Here is an 8,797-nt window from a genome sequence, read left to right as displayed (position 1 = left end):
TCGTCAGTATAGATGGTGCTAAGAACAATTTAATATACTCTCTATATATAAATAATATTTTGTTAGCTTTCTTTTAATATCTTTTATAAAGGAAAATTTTAAACACAACTAAGAGAAAAGAGTATTATAAACACCTGATGTCATTAATCTTCCTGACAATAAAAGCACATTATGAAAGTATAATGTGAATATGGTCAATACTGCAGTGGATCAGACAATCTCTCAGGTCCCCTCCAGACTGAGTATTCTAAGTTATATTATTAAGTTTATTTTTTAATCCATATTCTCTCCCTTGTGGGTACATATTATTGAATCCAAAGTATAATTTCCTCAACTGGAAAAAAGTATTACAGAAAAATTGACCTAGCCTTATAAACTCAGGATAACAAAGGAAATTTAACTTGACCTGAAAAGGGGTTATGGAGAGGGAGAAATAGAATGTCTTATGAGCCCCCAGTACAAATTCCATAAGAACAGTGTCCCCCCTTTCCAGATTATTGTTGTTTCTGGCCTGTCAAAGAGTGACAAAGCAAAATTATTGAATAGTTTCTGGATAAAATACTTTTGGGGGATGATGACACTGCTGCTTCACCTAATGAATACTGGTGACATTGCCATCTTCCCACAAAAATGTTTCTGTCCTTCACCTAAGTAGCTCTCTCTAAACCATCAGTCCCATAACAAGTTCCAACATGAATGTTGGTTAATATTTTCATTTACATTAATTAGCAAGATGAAAGTGAAGTAATGAAAATGTAAGTCAGAGCCTCACTTTATTGGTTAATAAACTACGTCAGTGACTTCTTTGCTGAATCGGATACTAATTCTTGAATATTGAAATAATATTTTCAAATTATGTTGTTTTTAACAATGTAACCATTACAGGCATGTCATACTTTTTAAAGTGAAATTCTCATTATTAAAGTTTTCTTTATCTCTAACATTAATATTATACATTATATAATGTATAATATATATAATGTATGTACACATTTTATATATAATGTGTATATATACACATATTAGGTATATATTATATATACATTTATATTAAGTATATATTATATATACATTGTATATATGATGTACATTATATATGTATAATGTATACCTTACATATGTATAATTTTGTATGTTATACAATTATATGTATAATTATACATTTAATTAACACATCTAATACATATAATTAGCATTATACACTTAATAATGTTAATGTTAATGTGTAGGCATTCTTAAGTCTACACAACCTATAAAACAGTAAGTCAGGAATAATGATAGTTCCTACCTCAAAGTGTTGTTGTAAATATTAAATGAGTTAATTCATGTAATTTAATATTTACAACAACTCTTTGAGGTAGGAACTATCATTATTCCTGTATTACATATGAGAAAATTGAGGTGGAAATAGATTAAGTAACTTACTCAAAGTCATTAAGCTAGCAAATATCAGAATTTGAATTCAAACCTAATCAAATGGCTACAGAGTTCATGTTCTTAAGCATCATCCTATACTGCTGTTTTGGGCAATTTCAATACAACTCTAATCTTAAAACTCATTTTAAATTATTCCTTTTGATGGAATCTCAGTCCTGCTTGTCTAGCTCAGGATTAGTTCCTTCGCATAAGAGCTGAGTTCAGAAGATCTGCATGTGGACATGGGAGATGTCAACATGGGCAAAGTACTTATTTATTGTTGTGCCTTTAAAATATTTAATAGTATTTTTAGCATTTAATTTTGGATTAAAGTAATATACATTTAGGAAAAAAACAACAATGACAGCAACAGTAGTGATTACTATGCAACAGGCAGATATGTCTACCAGAATGTCATCTCAATGAAGGTAGGGGCTGGTGTAGCTGATGCCCTGCTAAATATTGAGCACTCACATAATGCCTGGCATATAGATGGCACAGAGTAAGCAGTTGTTGAATAAAAGAATGGACAAATGCATGACCTATATACGTTATTTCCTTTAATCCTCAATATTCTTCTAAGGAAGGTGTTATTAGTGTTATTGCAGATGAGAAAACTTACATTTGCCCCATGTTACATAGGTGGTAAGCCAGGATTCATATGCAGGTCTGTCTGATTCCAGTGCTTCTGCTCTTAGTAAGTATATCATGCAGTCATGATACATAGCAAGAAACAAGTATAACAAAGTCTTTTATGAGCACACTACTATAGCAGCTGCTTAAGTGTAGCGTTCAGGGAATGTTGAACAAGAATTCTTCAAAGTACAAGTGGTCACTTAGACAAGTCTTACTGTAGTTTAACAAGCACCTTTCCCTTCTATTACTCTACTTTGGAAAATGTAAGAGGCTATGTAAACAGAGTTCAGAGGGTTTTTTTTTAGTTCTAATTAACTCAGCAAATGTATATGAGATCAGATCATTTTTCATATTCAGATATTTAAAGGAACTATCTGTTCAGCTTGCATGTTTCAGTAGCTCATTGAATTTTACTGATTTCTTATTCACTAGTGATATTTGCTGAATTGTTCTCACTGCAAGTGAAACCTGTGAGGCTCTACTTTACCATTTTATTGTCATGCATTTTAGATGAGCTCAGTGGGTAGTTACATTAAGTGGCTTCTATTAAATATCTCAAGTATGGGTCTTTATCCACACCCATTTATTTCATCTGCATCCACTTAACCAGATAATTAATAGACACATGGCTTTTTAATTGTGGCAGGCTAATTATCTTAAAAATAAGTATATTTTACACTTATGGTGAAAGTAAATTTCTCCAAAACAATGTTCTAAATTCATTTTCACTAGAAATAGTTATAAGGAAAGAGTTTGCATGTGTGATAATAGAAATAGTTATAAGAGAGAAGTGTGCATGTGTGATTGCAAGGAGATGACAAATTGGAGAGAAAAAGAAAGAAGCCAGGCATATGGAAACACAAAATGGTGATTACTACAATATATGTTGACTTGACAAAATAATGGAATCATGGATGTCAGACCTGGAAGGGTTACCAAGGGACAATCTGGAGCAATGCCCAACCTTCAGGCAGGTATCATTATCCTCATTTCACAAATGAGGCAAGGAGACTCAGACAGGTTACATAATCTGCCCAAGGCCAATAGCTAATAGATGGTAGAGAAGGCACTGGAAGTAATTATTGTAGTTTTTCTTGCATTGCCCTTTTTCTTAAACTAGGCTGAAAGTCTTTAGCATTCTGTTATGAATTTAAAGTATATTTTGGAAGTAAATTTAAAAAGTATTTTCTGTAAAAGTCCTCCAAGGAAAGAGCTACAGAGAGGTTTCTTGGTGGCTCTTTGGGAGGGACTTTTACATTCAAGATATAAAAAGCCCTGGGAACCTAGTTTTCATCCACTTTCAACCTTTTTTCTCCAATCATTGAATGGAAATATAGAAAGACAGGAAAAGCCTGTAAGAATAGCCCAAAAAGGTTTTCCAAGTGTAATGAGCCTATCTATGCATTGGATAGCCTAAGAAGGGTGAGGTAATAACAGAAATGAAGGAAATGCAACAAACCCAATTAAGTACAGCAAACTCAATAACCGTGTGATTATGGGCTTCGAGCTAAATATAAATAAAGCAGCAGATGGGTAAAAATATTGAAACACAAAAGTGCATAGCACCTTGTTCATCATGCTTTATTATGCATCACAATCACATAGAATATTATTTTAAAAACTTGGATTCGAAGGACCTATTAGATTTCAGGTGGGATCTAGGAGATGCATATTTGGCAAACATTCTAGACGATTCTATTACAGGTAGTCACTGGTTCGCCTGAAAAAATTGTGTAAGTTAGAATAGTGCTTCAAAAGCTATAATGTTATACAGCTCATCACATTGCACAATGTTAAATGCAGATTCCGATTCAGTAGAGCTGGGTAAAATCTGAGATTCTGCATTTCTAGCCAGCTCCCAGGTGACATCTGTACCGCTGGTCCATGAAGCATATTTTGAATACTAGGGAATGAGAATTCTGGTGTTTAATCAAATAATGTAGTTATTAATTGATATAGAAAATACTGATGACAGTTTAACTGGTTGATAAAAAAATTTGTCTACCATGAAAATTATTTTCCTATAACATATCTGAGTATCTGGTGAAAAGATAATGAAGGAAATGTTAACGGTACTAAGTTTTTGTTGACTTTTTTTGTATTAGTGATAGTATGGTCATTATAATATATTTTTTAATAAAAAACTCTGAGTTCTACCCCCAACTCTAGTACCAGCTGTGTTAAAATTCCATCAATAAGATAGAAAACAATATGAAGGTAACATTTTTTATTTTATTTTAAAATTTCAATAGATTTAGGGGTACGAGTGGTTTTTGGTTACATGGATGAATTGTACAGTGGTGAATTCTGAGATTTCAGTGTGCCCATCACCTGAATAGCATACATTGTAACCAATAGGCAATTTTCCATCCCTCTCCCCCATCACACTCTCTCCACTTCTGATTCTCCAATGTCCATTATACCACTCTGTATGCCCCTGCATACCCACTTATAAATGAGAACATATGATATTTGGTTTTCCATTCCTGAGTTACTTCATTTAGGATAATGGCCTCAGTTTCATCCCAGTTGTTGCAAAAGACATTATTTCATTCTTTTTATGGCTGAATAGTAGTCCTTAGTGTGTATATATATAATATTTTCTGTTTCCACTAATTGACTGTTGGGCACTTAGGTAGGTTTTATATCTTTGCAACTGTGAATTGTGCAGGTGTCCTTGATATAATGACTTTTTTCCTTTGGGTAGATACCCAGAAGTAGGATTGTTGGATCGAATGGCAGATCTACTTTTAGTTCTTTGACAAATCTCCATACTGTTTTCCATAGAAGTTCTGCCTATTTACATTTCCACCAATGGTGTATAAGTTCTCTTTTCACTGAATCTGTGACAACATCTGTTGTTTTTTGACTTTTTAATAATGGCCATTCTGGCAGGAGTAATGTGGTATCTCCCTGTGTTTGTAATTTGCATTTCTCTGATGATTAGTGATGTTGGGCATTTTTTTTCCTTTTTTTTTTTTGGCCATTTGTATGTCTTCTTTTGAAAAATACCTGTTCACGTCATTTGCCTGCTTTGTAACGATAATATTTCTTTATTTTTGCTTATTTGAGTTCCTTGTATATTCTGAATAATAGTCCTTTGTTGGACATATAGTTGGCGAATATTTTCTCCCTTTCTGTAGGTTGTCTATTTACTCTTTTATTTATTTATTTTCTGTGCAGAAGCTTTTTAGTTTAAGTCTCATTTATTTGTTTTTGGTTTTGTTGCATTTGCTATTGGGGTCTCAGTCATAAATTCTTTGCCTATGCCAATGCCTAGAAGAGTTTTTCCTAGGTTTTCTTCTACAATATTTCATGATTTCAGGTCTTACATTTAGGTCTTTAATCCATCTTGAGTTAATTTTTGTATATGGTGATTGATAGAGATCCAGTTTCATTTTTCTGCATGTGGCTATTCAATTATTGCAGCACCATTGATTGAATGGGTGTCCTTTCTCTGGTGCAGGTTTTTGTCTGCTTTGCTGAAGATCAGTTGATTGTAAGTATTTGACTTTATTTCTGGGTTCTCTATTCTGTTCGATTGGTCTGTGTGTCTACTTTTACACCAGTACCATGCTGTTTTGGTTATTATGGCCTTGTAGTATCATTTGAAGTCAGGTGATGTGATGCCCCCAGATTTGTTCTTTTTGCTTAGGATTGTGTTGGCTATTAGGGCTCTTTCATGGTTCCATATGAATTTTATAATTTGTTTTTCTAGTTCTGTGAAAAATGACAATGGTATCTGGATAGGAATTACATTGAATCTATAGATTGCTTTGGGCAGTATAGTTATTTTCACAATACTGATTCTTCTAATCCATGAGCATGGGATATTTTTCCATTTGTTTGTGTCATCTACAATTTCTTTCATCTTGTGGCAATCATTCCATTCACCTTCTTGGTTAAATATATTCCCAGGTATTTTGCAACATCCTTGAATTCCTAGAATGAAACCCATTTAATCATGATGAGTTATCTTATTGATGTGCTGTTAGATTTGGTTTGATGGCATTATGTTGAGGATCTTTGCATCTATGTTCATCAGGGGTATTGGTCTGTAGCTTTCTTTTTTTTATTGTGTCCTTTCCTGGCATTGGTATCAGGGTGATTCTGGCTTTTAGAATGAGTTAGGGAGGATGCCCTCCTTCTAAATCTTCTGGAATAGTTTCAGTAGGACTGGTGTCAGTTCTTTCTTGAAAGTCTGGTAGAGATTGGCTGTGAATCCATCTGGTCCTGGGCTTTTTTGTTTGTTGTTGAAATATTTTTTATTACTGATTCAATGTCACCACCCACTATTGGTCTGTTCAGGATTTCTACTTCTTCCTGATTCAAACTTGGTGGGGTATACTGGGCCATTCTTGCATTGCTATAAAGAAATACCTAAGACTGGGTAATTTATATGAAAAGAGGTTTAATTGGCTTATGGTTCTGTAGGCTGTGCAGGAGGCATGGCCACATCTGCTTCTGGAGAAGCCCCAGGGAACTTTAACTTATGGCAGAAGACAAATTGGGAGCAAGCACTTCACAGGGCCAAAGCAGAAGCAAGAGAGCAAGGGGGGTGGTGCCTCAAACTTTTAAGTGACCAGATCTTGTGAGAACTCAGTAACCATTGTGAGGGCAGTACTCCCTTCTTGCTCTCTTGCTTCTGCTTTTGCCATGTGAAGTGCTTGCTCCCACTTTGCTTTCTGCCATGAGTAAAAGCTTCCTGGGGCCTCCCAAGAGGCATATGCTACCATGCTTCCTGTATAGCCTGCAGAACCATAAGCCAATTAAACCTCTTTTCTTATAAATTACTAATCTCAGGTATTTCTTTATAGCAATAAAAAAATGGCCTAATACAGAAAATTGGTACTGAGGAGTAGAACATTGCTATAAAGATACCAGAAAGTGTGGAAGTGACTTTGGAACTGGATAATGGGTAGAGGCTAGAAGAGTTTGGAGGGCTCAGAAGAAGACAGGAAGATGAGAGAAAGTTTGCAACTTTCTCTGAGACTGGTTAAATGGTTGTGATCAAAATGTTGATAATGATATGGACAGTGAAGGCCAGGCTGACCAGATCTCAGATGGAAATGAGAAACTTATTGGGAACTGGTGCAAAGGTCATGCATGTTATGCCTTAGCAAAGAGCTTGGCTGGCTTCTGTCCATGCCCTAGGGATATGTGGAAGTTTTAATTTGAGAGTGATGACCTAGGGTATCTGGCAGGAGAAATTTCTAAGCAACAAAGTGTTCAAGGAGTGACATGGCTATTTCTAACAATCTGTTCCTATATGCAGGAGAAAAGAAATGACTTCAAGTTGGAACTTACATTTTAAAGGGAAACAGCATAAAAATTTGAAAAATTTGCAGCCTGACCATGTTACAGAGAAAAAAACATTTTCTTTTGGGAGAGGAATTTAAGCAGGCTGTGGAGGAACCACTTGCTAGAGAGATTTGCATAACTGAAAATAAGGCAAGTGCTGATAGCTAAGATAAGAGAAAAATATCTCAAAGGCATTTCAGAGATTTAAGAGACAACTCATTGCATCACAGGGCCAGAGGCTTAGGAGGGAAGAATGGCTTCATGGGCCAGTCCCAGGGCCCCACTGCCCTGTACACTGTTGGGACACTGCTCCCTGCATTTCTGCTGTTCGTGTTCCAATCATGGTTCAAAGGGGCTCAGATACAGCTCAAGCTGCTGTTTAAGAAAGTGCAAGCTATAATTCTTGGCAGCTTCCATGTGGTGTTAAGCCTGCGACTGTGCAGAATGCAAGAGTTGAGGCTTGGGAGCCTCCACCTAGATTTCAGAAAATGTATGGAAAAGCCACGGTGTCTAGGCAGAAGCCTGCTGCAAGGATGGAACCCGTATGGAGAAACTCTACTAGGGCAGTGCAGAGGGGAAAGGTGAGGTTAGAGCCCTCTCCCAGAGTCCACACTAGGGCACTGCCTAGCAGAGCTGCGAGAAGGGGCCACCATCTTCCAAACCCCAGAATTGTAGATCTACTGACAGCTTGCACTGTGTGCCTGGAAGTGTTCCAGGCACTTAGCACCAGCCCATGAGAGCAGTTGTGGGGACTGAATCATGTAATGCCACAGAGGCAGAGCTACTCGATGCTTTGAGAGCCCACCCCTTGCGGAAGTGTGCCCTGGAGTGGAACATGAAGTAAAAGGAGATTATTTAGGAGTTTAAGATTTAATGACTTCCCTTCTGGGTTTCAGACTTGCTAGGGCCTATAGCCCCTTTCTTTTGGCCAATGTCTTCCTTTTGGAATTGCAATGTTTACCCAAATGCTTGTACCCCCACTGTATCTTGGAAGTAATTAACTTGTTTTATATTTTACAGGCTCATAGGTAGAAAGGAGTTGCCTTGTCTCAGATCAGACTCCAGATTTTGGGCTTTTGAGTAAATGCTGGAATGAGTTAAGACTTTGGGGGATTATTGGGAAGACATGATTTTATTTTGAAATGTGAGCAGGACATGAGTTTGGGAGGGGTCAAGGGTGGAATGATGTAGTTTGGGTGCATGTCCCCACCCAAATCTCTATTGAAATGTAATCCCCAAAGTTGGGGATGGAGCCTGGTTGGAGATGATTGAATCAAGGGGGTGGAGTTCTGGTGAATGGTTTAGCACCATCTCTTTGATACTGTCCTCACATTAAAACAACCAGGTCTCATATGAGTGAATTTTCATGAGACCTGATGTTTAAAAATATGTGGCACTTCCCCCTCACTTTCTTGCTCATGTTTTGGCCATGTGAAATGCCTAC

This window comes from Macaca nemestrina, chromosome 14, assembly GCF_043159975.1.
Source record: "Macaca nemestrina isolate mMacNem1 chromosome 14, mMacNem.hap1, whole genome shotgun sequence".
Taxonomy (NCBI): Eukaryota; Metazoa; Chordata; class Mammalia; order Primates; family Cercopithecidae; genus Macaca; species Macaca nemestrina.
This window is presented reverse-complemented; position numbering follows the sequence as displayed.